Here is a 6,361-nt window from a genome sequence, read left to right as displayed (position 1 = left end):
ACTCTTTTAATACAGAAATCATTATTTTGGAACCATTCAAAAAGTATTGGCAGAGACTTCCAACTCTCCATCCTTGTAGATTCTACCTTCAGAGCATCTTGTTTCTATCGTCTTTGCTCCAGTCACACACTCATTCCCACACAGCCCCTAATTGCCTCTTACCTGGACCATTGTAATCATCTCCTGCATCCAATCCTCACCCCTCTCTTTCATATTCCACAGAGTTACCATGTGGATTTTCCTAATGCCCAGGGCAGGCCAAGTCATTCCCTGGTTATTTATTTTTCTTATCACACACAATAAATTCTAGGCAAATTCACCTACTTGATATCTGGGATATTGGATGACCCATTTTTGTACCTTTGTGCATGCTTTATGCCCTACCTAGAATGCTCTCGCCCCTCATCTCTGCCTCATGAAATCTAGATTCATGTCTCCAAGGCTCAAATACTTGGGAACTAGGACATTCCCTGAGGGTGCACATCATTTTGTTCCTATTCACGTTTCTAGGTTCCTTAACATTTCCCCTGTTGATCCTACCTCTGTGTGTAGACTTCAGACACAAATAAATGTCAGTCCCATAAGTGAAGGCAGTTTCCAAATTAGCAGACAAAAATAACGAAGTCAGACTTTAATGACCTCCTTATAGAAAGTTTTGCAAGATGTTTCCCAGCTCACCCTCTTCCTTCTTGACTATAAATAGAATTCTCTTGGGCTCCATTACCAACTGGGCCCAACAGATCTCCACATGACTCTAAGCTAAGGCCAAATCTCTCCAGTTGGAATCATATTTCAGGCAGCCAATTCCACTGATATAAAAGGATGGAGAACATCTCGTGGCCCATGCCTTGGAGATAGAACAAAACAGATGATCCCAACTGCATGGACCTCTTTCTCTCTACATGGAGAGAAAGCACAGGTGTATAAAGTGCTGGGCCTAGATGTAGGAAGACCTGAGTTCAAATCCATCCTCAGATACTTCCTAGCTTGGTGGCCCTGGGCAAGTCACCATAACTCCATTTTCCTCCACTTCCTCAATTATAAAATGGCACTAATAATAACACCTCCCTCATAGGGCTGCTGGGAGGCTCCAATCAGATAATATTCATAAAAAACACGGTAGGTACTGTATAAATGCTTATTCCTTCCCTCTTCTCTTTCCTCAGATCAGGTGTAATTTCAGTTGGTGTCACAAGATAAAAAGATACACAAGATTAAAAATGCCATGAAATACTTTAATACTTAGAGTAATGATAGGAAAACCATAAGCCAAGGTGAGAAGCACAAAAATATTCGCAAATCACCAACAATTATGAGCTAGATAAGGTGGAGACCCACAAGCATTGTTAGTTCAGCCATATCTGATCCTTCGTGACCCCTTTGGGTACGTTCTTGGCAGAGATACTGAAATGGTTTGCCATGACCTTCTCCAGCTCATCTGATATAAGAGGAAACTGAGGCAAACAGAGTGAAGTGACTTGTGCAGAGTCACCCAGCTAGAATGTGTCTGAAACCAGATTTGAACTCATGAAAAGCAGTCTTCCTAGTACTGTGCCACCAGATTGCTATATTATATTCAGTTTGGCCTGGTTGGCCCACTTGCCAAGATGGTTTCACCAAGGTGTGGCTGGTGTATATATTATAACCTTTAAAGAGAAAAGACTAGAAAAATAACCAGCAGGATGGTCAATACATTTAAAAAGTCTAAAATAGGGGGCAGCTGGGTAGCTCAGTAGATTGAGAACCAGTCCTAGAGACGGGAGGTCCTAGGTTCAAATCTGACTTCAGCCACTTCCCAGCTGTGTGACCCTGGGCAAGTCACTTGACCCCCATTGCCTAGCCCTTACCACTCTTCTGCCTTGGAGCCAATACACAGTATTGACTCCAAGATGGAAGGTAAGGGTTTTAATAAAAAAAAAAAGTCTAAAATATATGCATGGACATTCCTTGCAGACCTCCCAGTTCCACCAAAAGAGGAGGATGGGTTGTCTCCTTAAAGCTCTTCTTCCAAGTCATGGTCATAGAAGGTCCATAAGGAGGAAACTGAAGACTAGAAACTAGAAAAGGGCCAATCTGATTACTCTCTTGCATTTAATTGTTTTAGGACTGAATTCTTTGTTCCTTTTAAAACTGGATTTAATAGGAGTTGACGGTTGAAAACACAATCTTCTTTTTTGCTTCTTTGAGTATTGGAATATTTATGTTTGTTGATGGTTTCTAAGTTCATAACAAAATTGAATTTGCTTTAAAAATGTCCTTTTATACTTTGCATATAGTGCCAGATATGAATGAGGTTTGGAATTTCTTTTCTTCTTTAATTTATTTTGCCTTCTTTCTTGCAGTGGATAGATTTCTGAGTAGGGGGGAAGAGGATATATTTGGAAATGTGAATTTTAAATTACTCCACCCTACTTAAACCTTATTTTATGGGAAGATAAAATTGTAATCTCCTGATTGAACAATGAAGGAACTTAGTTCTTACATATAGTGAAGCTAGAACTTTAAGCTAAGTCTATTTTTAGATCTTAATACAAAAGGTGTTAAGTAACTTTTATAAAGGTTAAATTAATCACAAAAAGATCAAATATCTTAATACAAAAAGGTGAACTTAACAAAGAAGTGTTAAGTAACTCTAAAGATATAATCTAATCAAAAGAAGATGAGAACTAAAAGTATGGGCAGTCCTGGAGAAAAAAGCCTTTGATGTGATTGGTAGACGAGACTGATACACTGTGGTACAATCGAACATAGTGGACTTCTCCATTAGGGACAATGCAATGTCCCTGAACAATCTGCAGGGATCTAGGAGAAAAACACTATCCACAAGCAGAGGACAAACTGTGGGAGTAAAAACACCGAGGAAAAGCAACTGCTTGACTACAGGGGTGGAGGGGATATGACTGAGGAGAGACTTTAAATGAACACTCTAATGCAAATACCAACAACATGGAAATGGGTTCGAATCAAGAGCACATGTGATACCCAGTGGAATCACGCATCAGCTATGGGAGAGGTGGGGGGGGGGGGGGAGAAAATGATTTTTGTTTCCAATGAATAATGTTTGGAAATGGCCAAATAAAATAATGTTTATTAAAAAATTTTTAAAAAAAGAAAATTTAGAGGAGGAGACACAAGGGTGAAAGATCTATATATTTGGGTCACTTCCTGTCTCTGGGACCTCTTTCCCTGGAGAGTTGGTTCTGATAGCAGTGTGTTGGGTCTTTCAGCGTCTTAGTGTGGCTACAAGCTATTTTCCGGTTCAGTGGTGAGTTTCTGGCTGAGTTTTCCTCCTTTACTTTCCAACTTTATCCTCTTAGGAGCCTCTAATCTTCTTCAGAGACCTAGAGGAAGGGATTTTAACTCCCCCTGGCACAAGCCAGGCGGGAGACTCCTATATCCCCTTCATTCCTTCTCCTTAAATTCCTTCCCTCTATATTAATTAAATTACCATAAAATTCCAGACTGACTTGGGTATTTTTATTTGGGATTTCCCCTGGCGACCAATTAAATCTAGATTTAATTTTAATGTAATCACAAGTCTAAAATTATCTTTACAGAAATAGAGGTGATATCAAAGACAACAATTAAATGTTTTAAAGGACTAAGTATAGTTAAAATAGCCAGTTTATTTGGTTGCACTGGTTTTTAATGTTAAATTTATATATATATATATATACATATATATATGTATATACATATATATTTTTTTAACTTTCCATCTTAAAATTTAACCTTTATTTTTTACCTTCCATCTTAGAAACATTACTGTGTATCAATTCCAAGGCAGAAGAACAGTAAGGGCCAGGCAATGAGGGTTAAGTGACTTGCCCAGGATCATCCAGCTAGGAAGTACCTGAGGTCAAATTTGAACTCAGAACGTCCTGCCTCTAGGCCTGGCTCTGATTCCACTGAGCCAACTCACTGCCCCCTATATTTTTTTTAACAGAAAACAAACTAACAAAATACAAAAAATAACTTCTGTCTCCAATTCTCTGAGCTGACCTCAATGCAAATCTTGTGTTCTGGAAAGAGCATTCCAAGACAAACTCAAACAAGACGCTCCCCAAATACTGCCAGCTGGGAAGCAGGGTGAACAAAAGGATCACCCCAGGGTGAGCAGAAGTCCACTGAGGGGAAGGAGCTTAGTTTATAAAAGTCAAGAAATGGGGGAGATAAATCAGGTGGAGCAAGAGAGAGCCAACAGTAAAAAGAGGATTGACTGGGAAAACCCAACAAGTTCATAGAATTACAGGCCTAAAACTGAATCGGATCCCAGGGGCCAGAAAGAGGACTGAACATGGGCATTTGTTATTCAGTCATTTCTGTCATGTCTGTCTCCTCATGGCACCTTTTGGGACTTTCTTGGGAGAACTACCAGGGTTTTTTTCCCTCCTTTTACTGATGAGGAAACTGAGGCAAACTAAGTTAAGTGACTTGCCCAAGGTTACAGAGCTTGAAAGGGTGTGAGGTCACATTTGCACTCATGTCTTCCTGACTCCAAGTCTTGCACTCTCTCCACAGAGTCATCTCACTGCCTTGGGGCTAAAGGTATAAATAAAGGAAGCAAAGCATTCATGCCTAATCGCATCATTAATTTTTTTTAAAGACAAGACAGAGGACGTTAAGTTGAGCACATAATCTACATGAGATGACTCAGGTGTGTGTCTGCTCAAAAGGCTTAATTTCACATCAGGCAGCCTCAACTAGAAAGCATAGGAATCAATGGAACCTTTCTAAAAAGGGTATGTAATATTTATCTCCAACCAAGAGCAAGCATCGCCTATAATGGGGAAAAACTAGAAGCTTTCCCAATAAAATCGAGGGTGAAGCAAGGATGTCCAATATCATGATTATTATTTTTATTGTACTAGAAATGCCAGTGATGGCATTAAGACAAGAAAAAGACATTAAAGATATAAGAACAGGTAACAAGGAAACAAAGCAATTAGTTTTTACAGATGATATGAGGGTATACTTAGAGAACCTTAGAGAATCAACTAAAAACTTATTGAAAAAATGAACAGCTTTATAAAAGTTGTTTATATATATATAAATATAAATAAAGCCACATAAATCATCAGCAATTCTAAATACTAGCAACAAAACCCAGCAGGAAGAGATAGAAGAAAATTCCATTTAAAATAACAGCAGATAGTACTGTATAAAATACTTAGGAGGGGTCTGCCTGCCAAGATATACACAGGAACAAGAAGTATATAATTACAAAAAAAACAACCTTTTCACACAAATAAAGACAGCTGTAAACAATTGGAAAAATATTAACTAGGCTGAGCCAGTATTTTTAAAATGACAATTCTATCTAATTTATTTATACAGTGCCATGCCAAGCTTCTAAAGAATTATTTTATAAAGCTAGAAAAAATAATAATAAATATGTAGGGAAAAGGTCAAGAATATCAAAAGAAAAAATTACCTGTCAACTCTGTGAAGAGAAGAGTTTATAACCAAACAAGAGAGAAAGAGGATCACAGGAGACAAAGGGGATCATTTTTATTACATGAAACTAAAAAGATTTTGCATAAACAAAACTAATGCAATTAAAATGAAGAGGAAAGCAGGAAAGAGCTGATGAGGATTTACAAGGACAAAATCCGTGTTTCTCAAATATATAAGGAACTGAATCAAATGTATAAAAAATAGGAATCATTTCCCAACTGATATTTTGTCAAAGGAGATAAACAGGCAATTTTCAAAAGAAAAAACTAAAGCTATCTATAGTCATATATATTTTAAAAAGATGTAAAATTCCTCTTGATTAAAAAAATACCCATCAGAACAACCCTGAGGTACCATTTCACACCTATCTGACTGGATAATAAGAAAATATAGGGAAATAATAAATGCCAGGAGGAATGTAGGAAACCTAGGACACATGCATTGTTGGTGGAGTTGTGAATTGATCCAATCATTCTGGAGAACAATCTGGAATTATACCCTAAAACTGCAGACCCTTTGATCCAGCAATACTGCTCTGTGGGATCCCAAAGAGGTTTTGTTTGTTTGTTTGTTTGTTTGTTTTTTAAAGGGGAAAGGACCTGTTTGCACAAAAATATTTATAACAGCTCTTTTTGTGGCAGCAAGGAACTGGACATTGAGGGAGTGGCATCACTTGGGTATGGCTGGACAAGATCCTCCTCACGCCGGATATGATGCTCTACCTCAGCAATTGCCTCCCAGGGCCTCGGTTTTCCCAGGTGCACCGCAGGAACTTGGACTCGGGGAGCACAGGTACACCTGCACCTAACGGAGCTCCTTTCCCTGCCAAGGGAGACTTTACCGTAATTATTCCCCTCCCAGACTGGACATAGAAGAGGCTTACCGTAATTATCCCGGGAGCGCC

This window comes from Monodelphis domestica, chromosome 6 (assembly GCF_027887165.1).
Source record: "Monodelphis domestica isolate mMonDom1 chromosome 6, mMonDom1.pri, whole genome shotgun sequence".
NCBI lineage: Eukaryota > Metazoa > Chordata > Mammalia > Didelphimorphia > Didelphidae > Monodelphis > Monodelphis domestica.
Note: the sequence above shows the minus strand (reverse complement) of the source record.